This window comes from Artemia sp. Qi Xiang Cuo, chromosome 2, assembly GCF_049724085.1.
Source record: "Artemia sp. Qi Xiang Cuo chromosome 2, ASM4972408v1, whole genome shotgun sequence".
In the NCBI taxonomy this organism is placed as follows: domain Eukaryota; kingdom Metazoa; phylum Arthropoda; class Branchiopoda; order Anostraca; family Artemiidae; genus Artemia; species Artemia sp. Qi Xiang Cuo.
The window spans coordinates 35,487,739-35,507,569 of NC_142795.1; the positions used below are offsets into that span (position 1 = coordinate 35,487,739).

Genomic DNA, 19,831 nt, shown 5'->3' on the forward strand with positions numbered 1-19,831 from the left:
TGTTTTTTAAATTGTCCATAAGAATTACATAGCCGAATTTGAACTGGTAGGGAATTCCAGAAAGGGGCACACCATAAAACTGGATTGAAATCTGATCTTGCGGATTTGGTTTTATGAAACCATATCATTTCTGAGAGAAAAAGAAACCCAAGATTCCTTTCGTAGATCAGAATTTAAAAGATGTAATTGTTTGAAGAAGTTAGGGAGGAGTCCATGACAATACTTAAAAATTAAACCAGAGGAAAGAAAGATGTAAGTAGATTGACCATCCAATAAATTCATGCTGAGCTGGTCTGTCACCTCAGACACTTTTTTTAAACTTTACTTTAGGTTAGTTTTCTTACCATACCCAAGATTATCCTAAATATGAAGCGCACCACCACTCCCTCAACACCCAATCCTTACATTAAAGTGTAATGTTTGCGTCGCAATGCTTCAAGAAGTGCTAATTTAGTGTATTTTCTTTCCAAATTGAATATGGTTTTCCAGAGTAAGCTATCATTTCCACAACAAGAGGGACATCAGCCCCTCTTCACCCATAATGCACTCTGCATTCTATAAACAATCTGTAAGTCATTATTCCTTCTAAAGAAGGGGGGTGGGGTTAGATTTTAAATCTTTCAATTCATATTGAGCACAATATTAAGCAATATAAATGTTTTTACTTTTATAACTATAATAAATATAATAATATTAACATTTTGATTATTAAATATCAGTATATGTATATTAAAACGACAATGCACATTCATTTGCACTTTTCTCAGTAAAGTGCAAATTAGGTTCTGGCCATGGGAAGGCATAGGGGTTTTGAGCCCAACTTATGCTAATTTCTGCTCGTTTTGAGTTTGACTCGGTTATTTATCGTAATTTCTGTTCGTTTTGGGTTTCATTTTTTTTTATCGATGCTGATTTGTGGTAGTTTCACGCTTGGTAGATTATTTGATTTTATTTTTGCTCATTTTTGGTTTAATGGAGTTCTTTACTTTTCTTTGAAAAACTTATTTTGTGGGAATAGTTTTTTTAATTAATGTCTCGAAATAAGACGAATATAAGTGTCGCATATTCTACTATCTATGCTACTGGATTTAAATTCATAGATGGTGATAAATTATAAATTGAGTTATTAGTTAGGTAAATATTTCCACGTGATTTTTTTTTGATGATCCTAGAAGCGCTAGACAAATTTAAATTTCAAATTGAATGACATACAAATGCACGGTCCAGATTGAATCATTCAGATAGTAGACGGCAAAATGATGCAGCGATTAAAACTTATCTTCTGCGTCATGGGTGTAGGGAAGGGGATGGCTTCCCCTCCCCCCAGAACTTCAAACGTACACTATATATTAGAGTGAACTTTTTGTATATTGAAATTTTCCTGTCACATGTTCACTGGTAGATGGTTGAAAAGCTTCCCCTCCTTTTTTTCTTCGAAAAACTTATTTTGTGGAAAAAGTTTTTTTAAGTAATTTCTGTTCGTTTTATATTGACATAGTCTTTTCAGGGAAAATGAAAATAATACTTTAAATCTTTTCGTTTTTTAAGAATTTATAGTTTGGCCTACTATTCATATGCTGACAAATTTTTTTTAGCAATTTTTATCAACATACACCCTTTTAAAAATCTGGACACAAATAGTAGTGTTTAATTTAGTTTCATACCTCCTCTAGTTGACCTGAAATGAAAAACTTGATATCATTCGCAAAAAAATCTGTTTACTTTTTTTGATAGCTTGGATACACTTCCGCTATTTTTATTTGCTTAAATATTAAGAGCATAAGTAGCCCCGAAAGTTTGAACATAATACCCTCAATCGCTCTTGGGATATTGCTGAGATGCCTTATTGGGAATTAGCATTAACACATTGCATTTTGATTTAATCTTATGGTAACATTTAGTTTTTAAACATAAAGGCAAATGGGAGGGTGGGCGTGGGAGGGGGATTGGTTACCCTCCAATCACTTTTGACTGTTAAAAAGGGCATTAGCCCTTTCTATTTTCAATTGAATGAGCCCTTTTCGAAGTTCCTACGACGACTCCTTCGATGCAAAGTGCCCTAGTCTAAACAACAACAACAACAACAAAATAATACATTATACCCACTTCGATATTTACTATAAAAATGTCAAGCCTTCCAATCCTTTTCGACGATTAAAAAGGGCACTAGGCCTTTCGATTTCCAATCGAATGAGCCCTTTTTGAATTTCTACGACCACACTTTCCATAAACACCTTATATCCCCCCCCCCAGGGCATAAATTACAAGCATAAGGGCTGTGAGGTGGTTGTCATCCTCTAAGACCTAATTTCTGGAACTTTCAACTACGTTAAACAAAATGGCTATCTCAAAATTTTGATTGGATGTGTTTTGGAAAATGGTGGGCGTGAGAAGGGCGTTAGTCGCTCTCCAATCACTTTCAACTATTAAAAAAGGCACTAGCCCTTTAAATTTCCAATCAAAAGAGCCCTTTTGAAGTTTCTACGACAACACTTTCAATAAAACCCTTATATGCCCCCAGGGCATTACTTACAACCCTTCCCCTGAGGGGTGGAAGGGGGGTGTTATCCCCAAAGACCTAATTTCCAGAACTTTCTGTAACGTTGAACAACATGGCTATCTGAAAATTTTGATTGGATGTGTTTGGGGGAATGGTGGGCGTGAGAGGAGGGTTAGTTATCCCCCAATCACCTTCAACTGTTAAAAAGGGCACTAACCCTTACAACCCTTGCCCTGAGGGCTGTGGGGGGTTGCCATCCTCAAAGACCTAATTTCCAGAACTTTCAACAACGGTCAACAAAATGGCTATATCTAAACTTTGATTGAATGTGTTTGGGGAAATGGTGGACGTGAGAGGGGGGTTAATTACCCACCACTCACTTTCGACTATTAAAAAGAGTAATTTAAATATCCAATCAAATGAGCCCCTTTTGAAATTTCTACAACAACTTCCTATATGAACCTTATATGCCCCCAGGCCATAACTTAAAACCCTCGCACTGACGGTTCTGATGGGGTTATCATCCTAAAAGACCTAATATCCAGAACGTTCAACTCCGTTGAACAAAATGGATATCTCAAAATTTTGATTGGATGTTTTTGGGGAAATGGTGGGCGTGAGAGGGGGGTTATTTGCCCTTCAATCACTTTCGACTGTTGAAAGGGCACTAGCCTTTTCAGTATCCGATTGAATGAGCCCTTGTTGAAGTTTCTACAGAATCGCTTTCTATAAAACCTTATATGCCCCCAGTGCATAACTTACGCCCTTGCTCTGGCGGAGGCACTCTCATCCTTAATGACCTAATTTTCAAAACTTTCAACTACGTTGAATAAAATGGGTATCAAAAAATTTTGATTGGCTGTGTTTGGGGAAAAGGTGGGCGTGAGAGGGGGTTAGTTGCCCTCAAACCACTTTCGAGACTATTAAAAAGGGCACTAGCCCTTTGAATTTCCAATCGAATGAGCCCTTCTTCAAGTATCTACGACAAAGATTTCAATAAAAGATTATATGCCCCCAGGGAATAGCTTATAACCCTTGCCCTGAAGACTGTGGGGGAGTGTTCTAATCAAAGGTATAATTTCCTGAACTTTAAACTACGTGCAACAAAAAGGCTATCTCAAAATTTTGATTAAATATTTTTGGGGAGATGGTGGGCGTGGAAGGAGTGTTAGTTGCCTTCAAATCACTTTCGACTATTAAAAAGAGCACTAGCCATTTCAACTTCCAATCGAATAGGGCATTTTTGAAGTTTCTACGACAACGCGTTCTATAAAAACCTTATATGCCCCAAGGGCAAAACTGAAAACCCTTGCTTTGAGGGCTGTGGGGGGTTGTCATCCTCAAAGGCCAAATTTTCTGAACTTTCAACTACGTTGAACAAAATGGATATCTTAAAATTTTGATTGGATGTGTTTGGGGGAAAGGTGGGCGTGAGAGGGGGGTTAGTTGCCCTCCAATCACTTTCGACTATTAAAAAGGGCCCTAGCTCTTTGAATTTCCAATTGAATGAGCCTTTTTTAAGTTTCTACGACAAAGCTTTCTATAAGAACCTTATATGCCCCCAGGGCATAACTTACAACCCTTGCCCCGAGGGCTGTGGAGGAATGTCCCCCTCAAAAACATAATTTCCATCTGGAAACCAACTACGCTGAACAAAATTGCTATTTAAAAATTTTGATTAGATGAGTTTGGGGAACAGGTGGGTGTGCGAGGGGGGTTAGTTGCCCTCAAATCACTTTCGGATATTAAAAAGGGCACTAGACCTTTGAATTTCCAATCGAATGAGCCCTTTTTCAAGTTTCTACGACAAAGATTTCAATAAAAACTTATATGCCCCCAGGCCATAACCTATAACCCTTGTCCTGAAGACTGTTGGCGGAGTGCCCTGCTCAAAGGTATAATTTCCTGAACTTTAAACTGCGCGGAATAAAAATACTATCTCAAAATTGTGATTGGATGAGTTTGGGGAAATGGTGGAAGTGGAAGGGTTGTTAGTTGCCTTCCAATCACTTTCGAGTGTTAAAAAAAGCACTAGCCATTTGAATTTCCAATCAAATGAGCCCTTTTTAAAGTTTCTACAAAACCGCGTTCTATAAAAACCTTATATGCTCCCAGGGCATAACTTAAAACCCTTGCCCTGAGGGCTGGGGGGGTTTGTCATCCTCAGAGACCTAATTTCCAGAGTTTTTAACTACGTTGAACAAAATCGCTATTTGAAAATTTTGATTGGATATTTTTGGGAGAATGGTGGGTGTGAGAGGGGGGTTAGTTAGCCCCCAATCACCGTCAACTATTAAAAAGGGCACTAGCCCTCTTAATTTTCAATTGAATGAGCCACGTTTGAAGTTTTTACGACAACTCTATCTATAAAAACCTTATATGCCCCCAGGGCATAAATTACAACCTTTGCTCTGAAGGTTTTGTGGGGCGTGTCATCCTTAAATACATATTTTCCAGAACTTTGAACTACGTTGAATAAAATGACTATCTTTAAACTTTGATTGAATGTGTTTGGGGAAAAGGTGGGCGTGAGAGGGGGTTAATTACTCACCTCTCGCTTTCGACTATTAAAAAGGGTAATTTCAATTTCCAATCAAATGAGCCCCTTTTGAAACTTCTACAACAACTTCCTATATAAACCTTATATGTCCCCAGGGCATAACTTACAAGCCTTGCACTGAGGGCTCTGATGGAATTATCATCCTGAAAGACCTAATTTCCAGAACTTTCGACTCCGTTGACCAAAATCGATACTTCAAAATTTTAATTGGATGTTTTTGGGGAAATGGTGGCGTGAGAGGGGGGATTAGTTGCCCTTTAATCACTTTCGACTGTTGAAAGGGCACTAGCCCTTTCAATTTCCAGTTAAATGAGCCCTTGTTGACGTTTCTACAACATCGCTTTCTATAAAAACATTATATGCCCCCAGGGCATAACTTACAACCCTTGCCCTGAGGGCTAGGGGGGTGGTGGGACTGTCATCCTGAAAGACCTAATTTCCAAAACCTCCAACTACGCTTGATAAAATAGCTATCTAATTATTTTGTTTGGATGTGTTTGGGGAACAGATGGGCGTAAGAAGGGAGTTAGTTGCCCTCAAATCACTTTCGAGACTATTAAAAAGGGCACCAGCCCTTTGAATTTCCAATCGAATTAGCCCTTTTTCAAGTTTCTACGACAAATATTTCAATAAAAACTAATATTCCCCCAGAGAATAACTTATAACCCTTGCCCTGAAGACTCTGGGGGAGTGTTCTAATCAAAGGTATAATTTCCTGAACTTTAAACTGCGTGGAAAAATATGGCCATCTCAAAATTTTGATTGGATATTTTTGGGGAAATGGTGGGCGTGGAAGGGGTGTTAGTTGCCTTCCAATCACTTTCGACTGTTAAAAAGACCACTAGCCATTTGAATTTCTAATCGAATGAGTCCTTTTTGAAGTTTCTAAGACAACGCGTTCTATAAAATCATTATATGCTCCCAGAGCATAACTTACAACTCTTGCCCTGCGGGCTGTGGGGGTAGGTCATACTCAAAGACCTAATTTACAGAACTTTCAACTACGTTGAACAAACTAACTATCTTAAAATTTTGATTGCATGTGTTTGGGGAAAAGGGGGGCTTGAGAGGGGGGTTGGTTGCCCTCCAATCACTTTCGACTATTAAAAAGGGCACTAGCCCTTTGAATTTCCAATCGAATGGGCCTTTTTTGAAGTTTCTACGACAACGCTTTTTATAAAAACCTTATATGCCTCCAAGGCATAACTTAAAACCCTTGCCCTGAGGGCGGGGGGAGAGTGTTCTCCTCAAAAAAATTATTTTTATCTGGAAATCAACTACGCTGAACAAAATGGATATCTCAAAATTTTGATTGTATATGTTTCGGGAAATGGTGAGTGTGGAAGGGGTGTTAATTGCCTTCCAATCACTTTCAACTATTAAAAGGGCACAAGCCACTCCAATTTCCAATTGAATGAGCTCTTTTCGAAGTTTCTACGACAACATCTGCGATACGAAGTGCCCTGGTCTAAAGGAAAAAAATAATAAATAATACAAAGTTCTTATATGCCCCCAGGGCATAACTTAAAACCCTTGTCCAGAGGGTTGTGGGGAAGTGACCTCCTCAAAAACATATTTTCTATCTGGAAATCAACTACGTTGAACAAAATGACTGTCTCATAATTTTGATTAGATTTGTTTGGGGGAATGATGGGCGTTTGGGTGGGGGGGGGGCTAGTTGCCCTCCAATCACTTTCGACTATTAAAAAGGAAACTAGCCACTCCAATTTCCAATTGAATGAGTCCTTTTTGAAGTTTCTACGGCAACTCCCTCGATATGAAGTGCCCTGGTCTAAGACCAAGAAAAAAAATAATACATTGTGCCAACATCGTTCTAAACTTAGGCAGCGCTATAGCGCTGCCTATGAATTTTGGTTTATTTTACTGTTGCATCGTGGATAGATACAAAGTTTACCAGGGATAATAGAACGAAAACTTAAGGAAACTGGGGACACATTTTTGTTAGCCCCCCATCATCCTATGCTTCTAAACCAAATAAATACGAAGTCTCTTTTCCTCCTCCTTCCAAAACAACAAAATTTCAAACATGATTCCGCAAGTCGTTTCAAAGATATTGCAAACATAATTTTCGATAGCCTAGATACACGGTTTCTTTCAATTTAACACCATCCCTCCTTTAAAGCCAAATTTCTTGTTCCACTTAGCCCCTCAACACCCCCTACAGATTTCCCCCTAGATGTTACTTTAAAATTGTAGACGGTTATTTTGAGAACAGTAGTATTGTGTCAATTAAAGGAAGCGGGCAGGTAGGACATTACTGTGTCAATTAAAGGAAGCGGGAAGGTAGGACATTACTGTGTCAATCTCAGAGACGGGGCAGGTATGACATTACTGTGTCAATGAAAGGTATAATACAGATAGCAACAATGTTTTATATGTATGGATGTATTATTGTTTATTGTATTGGTGTTTTATTTAATGTTTTATTGTATGGATGTTTTATGCATAGGGACTTTTATTGTTCATTGTATTGGTGTTATACTTGATGTTTTATTGAATGGATGTATGGTTGTTTCGTTGTTTATTGATAGATGGTTGATTAAGTATGTTACTGTATGATTGATTATATGTCTTGCTGTATGGTTGGTTTTATATTTTATTTTTTTTGTATGGATGTTTTATCGTATGGATATATGGATTTTTATTTTAATATTTTGTAGGCTGATATGGCTGTTATAATGTTAGGCATGATTCTTCATTGCTGCATGATTTTAGGCGTTGACAATTTTACTCTGGCATTGAGCGTGGATACAAAAAAACTGATACTGAGTTAGTATTTGATCTTTGGTAGGTGTTAACAGTGATCTGTTTTGGGGCATTGTTTATGACATCATCCTAAGAATATGCATACCACGATGATTTGAGATGCTTACTGGACAGACAATTTTTTCTGATGACTGGGCTCCATGTCTCCACTCCAGGACCCCAAGTCCCCATAACCCCCTCCTCACTCCCCCCTCCCCAGGACCCAACTTTTCAACAGAAAAATTTTTCAACTTGTTTTTACATGTCTTAAAATGACATGAAATATACTTAAAAACAATTATTATCAATATTTTCAAAATACAAAATGAAAATGATTTAAATATGTTATGCATGACTTTTACTATTAGAAAAATAGTGTTTGTAGTAGCACGTTTTTTCAGACATGGAATTTTTGGGACTTTTTTTACACAGTTCTTTCACCTTTTTTTAAGTTCCACATTTGTTCTGAATTTTAAAGGAAGAAAAAAAGTTCAATTTCTCTTCTGGATATTTCCATGGAAGTGAAAAAAATGCTAAGGTTTGAATCTGAATTTTTTCCAGTGAAGAGAAAAAAATCTTAAACTTAATTTCTGAATATTCCGGAGAAGAAAAAGCTACACATCAGTTCTGAGCTCCCTCAAAGAAGAAAAAGTTCCACTTAAGTTCTGTATTTTCTCAAAGAAGGGAAGAAAAGTTCAAGTTCTGTTCTGGATTATTCCAGAGAAAAGAAAAAGTTACATTTTGATTCTGAATTTTTTTCAAAGAAGAGAAAAAGATATACTCCGGTTCTGTGATTCACCAACGAGGGTAAAAAAGTTCCATTTCTGTTCTAAATTTTAAAAAATGAAAATTATTCAACTTTTTTTTACATAGTTTTTTTCCTCTTTTTGAAGTTGCACTTCTGTTCTGAATTTTAAAAGAAGAAAGAAAAGTTGAACTTCTCTTCTGGATATCCACGGAAGTGAAAAATGCTAAGGTTTGATTCTGAATTTTTTCAAGTGAAGCGAAAAAATCTTGAGCTTCAATTCTGAATATTCCAGAGAAGAAAAAAAAGTTACGCGTCAGTTCCAAGCTCCCTCAAAGAAAAAAAAGTTCCACTTCAGTTGGTCTTGACTTTTACAATTAGAAAAATAGTGTCTTTTTTTCTGAATTATCTTCATTTTCTGACTTTGAAGTTTTTCGACTTGGAAAATTTTTCCAAGCTATAAATTTTTTTCGAGAAAATCATTTTTATATATATTTTTTTAACATGGAATTTTTTTTCAACTTTTTTTACATGACTTAAAATGACATTAAATATACTTTAAATAAAAAAAATCACATTTAATATTTTCGAAACACAAAATGGAAATTATATTGAAACGTTACTCGTTACTTTTACTATTAGAAAAATAATGTTTTTAGTAGCACTTTTTTTCCGACTTGGAATTTTTAGGGCTTAAAAAATTTTTCCAACTTTTTTTTTTATTTGTTTACTTGTGTGGCTATATAGATATGTTAGTCATAACTTTTACTATTAGAATAATAGTGTTTGTAGTAGCACTTTTTTCTGACTGGGACATTTTTGGACGGAAAAATTTTCCACTTTATTCACTTTTTTTTCTGACTAAGAATTTTTTGGACGACAAATTATTCAACTTTTTTTACATATTTTTTTCATCCATTTTTAAGTTCCACTTCTGTTCAGAGTTTTAAAAGAAGAAAAACAGTTCCTCTTCTCTTCTGGATATTTCCATGGAAGTGCAAAATGCTAAGGTTTGATTTTGAATTTTTTCCAGTGAAGAAAAAATCTTAAACTTCAATTCTGAATATTCCAGAGGAGAAAAAAAGTTACAAATCAGTGCTAAGCTCCCTCAAAAAGGAAGAAGTTACACTTAAGCTCTGAATTTTCTCAAAGAAGAGAATAAAAAGTTCAAGTTCTCTTCTGAATTTTTCCTGAGAATTGAAAAATGTTACACTTCGATCCAAAATTTTTTCAAAGAAGAGAAAAAGATATACTCCGGTTCTGTGATTCACCAACGAAAATAAACTGGTTCTATTTCTGCTCTGAATTTAAAAAAAAAGAAAAATTCATCGTCTCTTCTGGATTTTTCTATAGATGTGAAAAAATGCTGAGGTATGATTCTGAAGTTTTCAAAAGAATAGAAATGGTTCCAATTCAAGTCTGAATTTTCTCATAGAAGAAAAAGATTTCTCTTTCGATAGAAGATGGAAAAAGTTATACTTCGACCAAAATCTAAGTATCAGAGCGAAGAAATCCTTTGCCAACATCTATTGTTGGATACGTTGGATAAGATTATCAAAATCTAAGTATCAGAGTGATTAAATTCTTTATCAACATCCTTTGTAAGCTACATAGGATAAAATTGACAAAATCGAAGTATCAGAATATTTTGGACTTGGAAACTAATTCAACTTTTTTTTAATAATTTTTTTTTATTTCTGTGGCTGTACTTGTGTTACTCTATGGCTACTCATCGACACAACTTAGTTTAGTATATATTTTCAAACAGTATTTTTGTCCATCGGAAAAATACACACCTGCATCATATTTAAAAAAATGAACATTGCATTCGTTTGTCGTGATATTGATTACTATGTTGCTACTCTCGGTTCAAGACCAAAGGCTCATGGAATGGACTATACGGTGTTACTTTAATGACACGCATAGGGCATTACTTTAATGAAACCATACTATAAGTTGTGTATGACCCGGAAACGCAGTAAGTGTCATGTCGAGAGAAAACATGATGAATCATTTTATGGAACGAATTCAAAACATTCAATTTTTTTATGATGATATTAACAAACATGTAATATTTTATAAGCTAAGTTACGTAACAATTTCTACGTTTCATTTGCACGCAATAGTATCCGAGTCTTATGACTCCTCCCCGCAATGAATTCCGATGGTTTTACAAATCCTCCCTATAGCCATAGGAAAAAGAAACCAGCTAAGCAACTATTGAAGTCAACAAACTATTGCAAATCGATTTCTCTTGCCTTGAATATTAGTTGCCCAATGATTTAAACCTAAAGCGCTTGAATTCTGTGGGAGTCAATGAACTACTACTACTTTTCTATTGCGAAACAAGTCTTTTACCTTGAGCAATTAAGATTTTTTGCTAAGTGGCTGTCCCACTGGTACTCTATGGCTGGTCAAAAATAATAGTTGGTTCATTGTATGTTTTCTATCATTGTTGATTGTTCACTGGATGGATAAATACATAAGTCTCATTTTTAAAAGTTAAAAATGCATTTTTTCGGGACAGTATTTCTACGTGATAGAGTTGTCGTAGCATTGAATGTTGACAAGGACAAATATTTAAATCACAGCTACGGAGAGAGAGAGCGATAAAAATGTCTACAAACGCACAGAGTCATACATAAAATCACGCAAAGACCGACATACAGACAACAAAGTATCCACTCAGAAACATAGACAGAGAGAGAGAGAGGCAAATATACCTACAAACGCACAGAGTCAGACACATAATAAGACATAGACAGACATAAAGACAAGCAAACATTCACTCAGGCACACAGGCACAGAAAGAGAAAGTAAAAAAAACTATAAACACACAGAATCAGACACAAAATTAAACAAAGACAGATATAGAGAGAGAGGCAAACATCTGCTTAGACACACACTGGCGTAGAGAGAGAGGCAAAAATATGTACAAACACACTGAGTCAGACACAAAATCAAACAAAGACAGACATAGAGAGAAGGAAATATCCGCTCAGACACAGAGGCATATATAGAGAAAGAGAGAGGCAAAAATACCTATAACTACAGAGATTTAGACACGAAATCAAACGAAGACAGACATAGAAGCATGTAAACATCCGCTCAGACACACAGGTATGGAGAGAGAGGCAAAAATACTTACGAATTCAAAGAGTTGGACATAAATCACACAAAGACAAACATAGAGTCAAGCCAACATCTGCTCAGACACACATGTATAGAGAGAGAGAGAGAGAGAGAGGAATACCTAAAAGCACACAGAGTCATACAAAAATCGTACAAAGACAAACATAGAGAGAAGCAAACATCCACTCAGACACAGAAGCATAGAGAGAGAGAGGGAAAAATACTTACAAACACACAGAGTCAGATATAAAATCACACAAGACAGACATAGAGAGAAGCAAACATCCGTTCAGACACACAGTCACAGAGAGATATATATAAAATACCTACTAACGCACAGAGTCAGACATAGACCGACATAGAGCCAAGCAAACATTTGCTCTGACACACAGGCCCAGAGAGAGAGAGAGAGAGAGAGAGAGAGAGGCAAAATACCTACAAATACATAGTCAGACACAAAATCACACAAAGACAGACAATCAAACATCCGCTCAGAAACACAATCAAAGAGAGTGTGGGGCAAAAGTACCTACAAATACACAGTGTCAGCGATAAAATCACACAAAGACAGGTATAGACACTAGCAAACATCCGCTCAGACACACAGGCACAGAGAGAGGGCCAAAAATACCTACAACTATACAGAATCACAAAAAAAATCATACAAAGACAAACATAGACATGCAAACATTCGCTCAGGCACAGAGCCATAGAGAGAGAGAGAGCAAAAAAAACCTACGAATGCATAGAGTTAGACACAAAATCAGACAAAGACAAATACAGAGACACGCAAACATCCACTCAGACACATAGGCATAGAGAAAGAGAGAGGAAAAAACCTGGAGGCATAGTTATTTAACCTTTTAAACATTTTGAACAAAATGGGTATCTTAAAAAATTTTATCAGATGAATTTAGGAAAAAAGACTGTGGAACGGGGAGGGGGAGCCTGGTCACCCTCTAATAACTTTTGATTCTCAAAAAAGCAATAGAACTTTCAATTTCCAATCAAACGATTCCCCTCCCCTCAAAAGCTATCGAATGACTAATGCTTCCATAAGAAACCTTATATTATAGCAAGGGACAACTTGGATAACTTACAGCTGTTGTCCTAGGGAAAGGGGGGAGGATTCTCAACCCTGAAGGCATAGTTATTTGACCTTGGGACAAATTTAAACATAATGGCTATTTCAAAATTTTGATCAGAAGCATTTGGGAAAAAATGGCTTCGGAGGAAGAATGCCCTCTAATCACTTTTGATTCTTAAAATGGACAATGTAACTTTCAATTTCCATTCTAATGAGCCCCTTTCAAAGTTTAGAGTACCCTCCCTTCCATATGAAGTGCTCCCGTGAAAGAGTAATACATTGAAGGCTTATGCCCTTTACAATAGGCATCACTATTGAGTCGCTTCTGACCTCACTGCTTAATAGTGAATTCATTCTTAGTCTCATTAATTTATTCTAAGTAAAGAGCCAAGTTGGAACTTAAAACGAACAAAAATTATTACTTTACGGTCTGTCTAACATATACTATTAAAACTAGTACAAATAAACCAGCTGATGATATTTTCCTGTGTTTTTAGGATTATTGAAAACTACCGCTTTCCTGAAAACATCAAACAATATAGGAGTATTGGCACAGTAGAAGTAAACCATTTAAGGACGCTTTTTACTTTATAACTACATTATCAATCATTATAAGTACATTATATTACATTATAAAGGATTTTAGGGACATTTCATGATTATTCTGTAGACAACTTCAAAGTAAAGCCATCTTGATAGCATTAGGATTATAGACTAGCTATAGAATTTGTATCATAACCTAAAATTTTCGGTTGTATAGAAAGAATAAGCGGATTTCCAGAGTTCATGTTATGATTTATTTGCTCTTCATTTCGAGTCATACTTAAGCGTGTCTATATAGTCACTTTTGACTCTTAAACTAATATTCTTTTTTTTACTTTGATGTGTGTCACGAAGTGACAAAAAAATCATCAAGAAGTGAAAATATTCATTTTTATACAACTCTGAAAAACTTATGTCAGCTCTATCATGGAGACTATCTAGCTCCCTTTCCTTATTTTATAGCTACCTTTCACCTTTCATCTTTTCATTATTATTTTAAAAGATTAAAAAACTCTTATTGGTTGAATCTCTGGGATTTATCCTGTATAGTTCTAATTTTTTTCAACTAGCAAGAAAATGTGCGCTCTTTTAGATTGAAAATGAACGGTGCAATAAGAAATAACTTTCAAGATTGGTATAACGAATCAATTTCCTTGGTATTCTAAAAGTACCTTTTTTTTCTTAAGAATATTTTCAAGGTGTTCAAAACCAAAGTATAATTTCTGTATCTATCATAAAGTTTCGTAACATTATACCGTATATTCTTACTTCGAAACAAAGAAGTTTTTATTATTTATTTTTAATGGACTACCAATGCAGCTTTGCACATTCATCGTCCTTTCATTCAATTCTGACTTCTCAGTTTACCTTCCCAGTATCACAAAATTTAATAATACGAGTGGCATTTGAAAAATACGTGACATTTTTGTCAACAAGGTAATGGCAATTGTTTTCTCTGACTGTAAAAAAGTTGTTCTTATAGACTTTTTAGAAGGCTGAAGTAGAAAGGCCTCATGAGGTCCGAGACGACACCCCTGCTGCCACCTACAACTGTTTTACATAATTTGTTCAAGGATTATCGATCTGTTGTTGTTTGGCCACGTGTAATGACATGAGGGGTGATTTATATAATCGCTCGGGGAATTATTGATTTATGACACTGGGGGGTGATTTACATAATCGCTAGGGGCAATGTATTGATCTAGGATTCGAGGGGGAATTGAATTTCAGAGAACTTGATTTACATAATCGGTGGGGAGAATGTATTGATTTACGAAAGGGGAATTAAGAAACAAACATGGCTTCTTTGTTGTTTTGGCCAAGTGCATGCTAGGGGCGAATGTCAAGGTGTCCAGGAATAGGAAACAGTTAGATCACGTGTTTCCTTCTCAGCCAATCAGCGAGTCGGTTACATCTCTTTTCTCAGCCAATCAGAGGCTTGCTTACATTTGGTTTTCCCCGTTACATAACAATTCGCCCTTTAGATTTCGTATATAACGGACATGCATTGTGATTAAACATTCAGAAAGTATTTTGACACAGTTGAAAGAACAAGAATGGATATTATTGATGAGCTTGAAGCACTAGCCGCTTCAGTTTACCATGTAAGTTCTGTTTTAGTACATTTTCATTTTTTATTTTAAAATAAAATTATTTTCGTTGGTCACCCTCCAGTATATTTAGGTAAGTACCCCCTCCCCCACAAACCTAACAACCATGCAATCTTTATACTCGATAGAAAACATAAAATATGTTCTTTTTACTACCTAACCCCCCACCCTGTTTTTACAAGTATAATTCTTCCAATAGAAATAATTGTCTTTTTTCGATAAATTTATTCTTTATGTAAGCATATCAAAAAGTGACATTCAACTTCTGTCTATCCCTTAGCTATTAATATACCGTTTCCATTTAAGCCGCCGCCGCTTACTTGACTTAAAAAGATTTTTCCGCAGTGATTTAAACAGGTGATACCCCACAATTGCACTTCCTGCTTGTTAATCCTTTACGTTAGCAACTTAACCAAAAGGTTTCAATGATAAAAAGGATTTGTTTCTCTTTTTCTCAAATTAAAAGAATTTTAAGCAAAAGGAGATTGCTGTTTATTAAGCTTGTGGATTCGTAATCTGTATTTTTGGGGGAGTAAAACGGGATTATTTCCAAAAATAATTACTAACAATATATTTAGGACATTGGTGAAAGGGGGGAGGGGGACATGCCTCAATTCTATTGCCATTATTGTAAAATGAAAACAAAGTGGTTCTTTGCATGACAAGTAAGTTTAGGTTGGGATTTCTATGAATAAGCTTTTTTAATTTATTAAAATAGCATTTGATTTCTGAGTTTAGTATATTTTTACTTTTTGCTTTACTGAAGATGCTGGCGTAGGGGGGGCTTTCTTAGTGATAAATGCTTTTCTAGACAAAATTATGGTTAGTGTGGGTGGGGATACTAATTTTCCTTCTTTAAAAAAAAGGGGGAAATTATTTTGATACTAATTTTTTTTCTCTTCTTTTTTAAGGCCAATTATGAAGAATGTATACCTCCTCCAACCAAGAGAGCGAGAGAGGACGAGGCAGCCCCCTTAAAACGGAGGGAGATGGCTGAAGCATCCAAAACCGTACCCTCTGCGCAACCTTCGAGGTCTGTGGTCATAAGACATGATGGTCCCACTCAAACCGCAAATCAATCTACCCAAGCCCATGATATCGCTGGCCAATCTACTAGCAAGAAATTCAAAAGTGAATGGGCAGCTTCCCACATGATGGCGAGTCCCACTCCAGGTAAAGTCGCTGCCTCACCAACACAAGGTCCGCCGATGGTGCAGCATGCTTCGCCTGGGCCTTCGGGCATTCAAATACAGCCGGAATTTGTGAATGTGAGCATTTTTTCCTACCTATCTTATAGAAATATCTAAAAACAAAACTATTTTTCAACCTAATATAAACTTGTCTCAGAGATATTAAAATATTAACCCCCGCCCCAACCATTGTTTTAAATTTCTCTGCTCCCCCCTCCCTGAGAGATATCTAAATATAATTTTTTTGTTTTTGCTTGTCAAACCGCTCTTTTTTCATATTTTCTCTGTTCCCCCCCACTCTAGATCATAAACTGTTGCTATCTCTCATAATAATATTTTTAACTAATTTCTAGTCAATTACTGTTAGAGAGCCTTTCTCCTTTTTTTTCAAAGCTGATTGGTTCCTACCTTTTTCTTCCATCTTTTCGGGTTTTTTTTCAACACTGTAAAATTATTTCATAGATTTTAGAGGATGTTTTCCCTCCCCACTCAATTTGAAGGCTGTGAGAATTTACCTCTAGTTATAGAAATATATACCTATTTCTTCCAACTTTTTTAGGCCTTTTCTTTTCACCATTTTCGAACACAGTAAAAGTATGTCAGAGTTAAAAGGCATTTTTCTCCCCAAAGGAAATATAATGTTCCCCATTTTGAATCATGTCAAGTACATGCATTCACTCTGCTAAAATTGATTAGTGAAGCCGAGAAATGAACTATATCCCGGTATAATAAGATTAGATAATTTCTATTGCGATATAAACGAAATGTTAATCTTGCCCTGACAAATTTCTTAAAAAACAACTTTCTATCGGAACGAGTTGTGTATCATGACAGGAGATGGCTATCCATTTTAAATCATGTTGTTTTTTTTTCCAAAGCAGAAAAAGATTATTAATATGAAATTTTATTTGGAGGGATTGTTTGAACCAAATCAAAACCTAATATGTCATGTTTTAGATTGTAAATATCATATATTAAGGTGGGGAGCCGCGGAGCCCGGGAAGCGCTATGGCGCCCGGGAAGTGCCGGGGGAAGCGCAGCGGGAAGCGCCGCGGGAAGCGCTGTGGGAAGCGCCGGGGGATGCGCTGCGGTGATCCGCTGGACTGGCTCGGAGGGGGAATTAAATAGTGGGGGGGGGGTGGAGTTGTTTGAACAAAATAAAATTGTCAATTCTATGTAAAGCGGCGTTTTAGATTGTAAATATCTTATATTAAGTTGGAAATTGGAACTTTCAGAATATCGATAGTTGTGGGGAACAGTGAATTAAGCAAATGCTACTATGTGCATACTGCTATTGCTACTAAGCGCGTTTTATATAATACGTAAATAAAAATCCAAATTTTAAAAACAGTAGGGGTGATTTGAACGCTTTGAAAATAAGCTATTTTTCATTTATAGGTTGGACCATTGGTCCCATACTCGTCGTCATCATCATCATCATCATCCTCATCAGTTGGAGAAGGAGAGGACGCCATTCAGGACATTGAAATACCGGCTATCAACGAATGACATGGTTTTATTAATTCTATTGAAATACCATCTAATATTGATGATTTTTTAAATGATTTTCTTTTTAATGTAGATAATAGCACAGTTGAGCAGGGAGACTTGAGTCAAAGTACACTACAGCTTTTGGACGATTTTACAAACGAATTAACGGGGAACCCTCCTCCTCCAGCCTCCGATACCCTAACGAATCCACTTCAAACAACTGAAGTGGAGCATTCGCATACCCCAAATATTGTTGAACAATGTGGAGGGAGTGTTGATGATATACAAGAGGGGGACGGGGGTAATGTCCAATTTACACCATTTCCCGAATTTCAGCTGTCCAACACAATTTTAAATGCAATAGTTGTCTACACTGCGACTTTTGGGGATCCATTTAATTCACTTATGGGGGAAAATTTTGTGTTTGACCCCGTAGAAACTGTGCATGACTATGTAGATAAAATTCGTGCACTGCTGAAGAACCGAATTCAATTATGGGGATGGGGGGAAGGATTCAATTAAGGTTTTTATTGTTTTAAAGGTGTTCTATTTAAATGAAGGGAAAAGCGAAGTTTAACACCACTATATACACTCCGAGATGCGCGTGATTTATCCGAATTTAGAAAATTTTGAGTGTTTTTTGCGAGTGGGTCGGTCATATTATTGCGCATCTTGAGAACTTTAACGAAAATGGGAGCGGCTCTGTAGTTCTTTTGGTTGAAAATTTAAGAGTGAATATTTGTAAATTTAAGAAAGATTTTATTTTAAGAGGGGGGGCAGGGTATGATTGGGAGACATTTTAAAATTGTAATCCAGATATAGTAGGTTGTCAAGGTGTCCAACGGATCTGTTTTGAAACAGATCAAAAATGTTTCAAGTACGCTTTCCTCATATCAGCATTCGAGCCTCTAGCACGTGACGCTACCAAAAAGAATTTAGACAATTGGGCTGTACATGAGAAGGACGGGTCCTATTTTCCAATTGTAGGTTTCTCTTGTTTAGAGGGAAAATACCCAGTAACGCTAAGATCCATTGATATTTTTGAAAGGGCTAATACCCACTTAATTATTGCCGTAACTGTGGTTCAGTTTGAAACTGAATTTGAAGATGGGGTTCGTTCAAAAAAGAAGGGGGGGGGGGTTTCCCAGTAAGAGGCCCGTCAATTGATTTGGTCAAACACTGGGTTTGGTTGTTGTATGCACCACCTTCTAGTGACTTTGCCAATTCAATTGGCCATTTTAACCCTATTACAGACATCAGTAGAGTTCTGGGGGAGGGTAAGACTAGGGGGACCCGTTTCTACTGTCCGAATTGCCTCTCTAGATTTTGGAGTGAATTCAAGTTGCAAGATCATATGAAGCATTGTAGACGGCAGGGCTACCAGACAGTGGAAACGGTTTCAGGGGATAGGGCCATTTTACGCTTAAAAATTTTTCAAAACACCCTCCTCCAGTGCAACAAAATATCTTTGGATTGTGAAGCTAAGCTGGTGGAGGTGAAAGATCCTCGATTTCTAAACTGAATCAAAGAACATCAAGCTATTGCAGTGTCCTATGCTCATGCGCAAAGAGACAGTTCTAATACCATGCGGTTGTTAGAAATAGTAGAAACATTGGATGAGGGGGAGTGCATGGTCAAGGCACTGACTAAACTAATTGGCACAGCTAATGGCGCTATTTCTCGTTTGAGAAATACACATTATCCTATGGTGCTGTCTGCAGAGGATCGTCTCGCGATTAAAAATCAAAAAATATGTGGAGTTTGTCAGGGGGAGTTTGTAGAGGGGGATAAGGGGACTAAAGGGAAAAGAGGGGGAGGGGGAAAGTCAGAGACCATAATCACGTGTGGCAGGAAATATCCTCTGGGGGTAGTAATTTTAAGAGGGGTTGCGCATCAATCGTGTAACTTAAATGTTAGCCAGCAATTATTTATCCCTGTTTTTATTCAAAACTCAAATTATGATTTAAAATTTATTTTACCGGCACTGGCACGTATGCACAGGGAGGGAGGGGGAGTAGTCCGTCCATGAGTAATTAATTCTTTTTCCTATATTATTATTCCCAAAGTAGCCGAGAAGTTATTGCTTCTCGAGCTGAAATGGCAGGTAGTAAATATTGAGCATACGTGTTGCAATAAAATCATGTTTTTAGATTCCTTTAGATTTATTTCCAAGGCATTGAGTCAATTGATTCAAGTGCAGAAAAGCG

At 36.6% G+C, this 19,831-nt stretch overlaps 1 protein-coding gene across 1 annotated transcript in view; it reads right to left on the minus strand.

The window, feature by feature from the left end:
• LOC148955176 (vitellogenin-1-like) overlaps window positions 1–19,831 on the minus strand; it is a 346,909-nt gene that overhangs the window by 231,377 nt on the left and 95,701 nt on the right. The gene's annotated exons all lie outside the window — the stretch shown is intronic.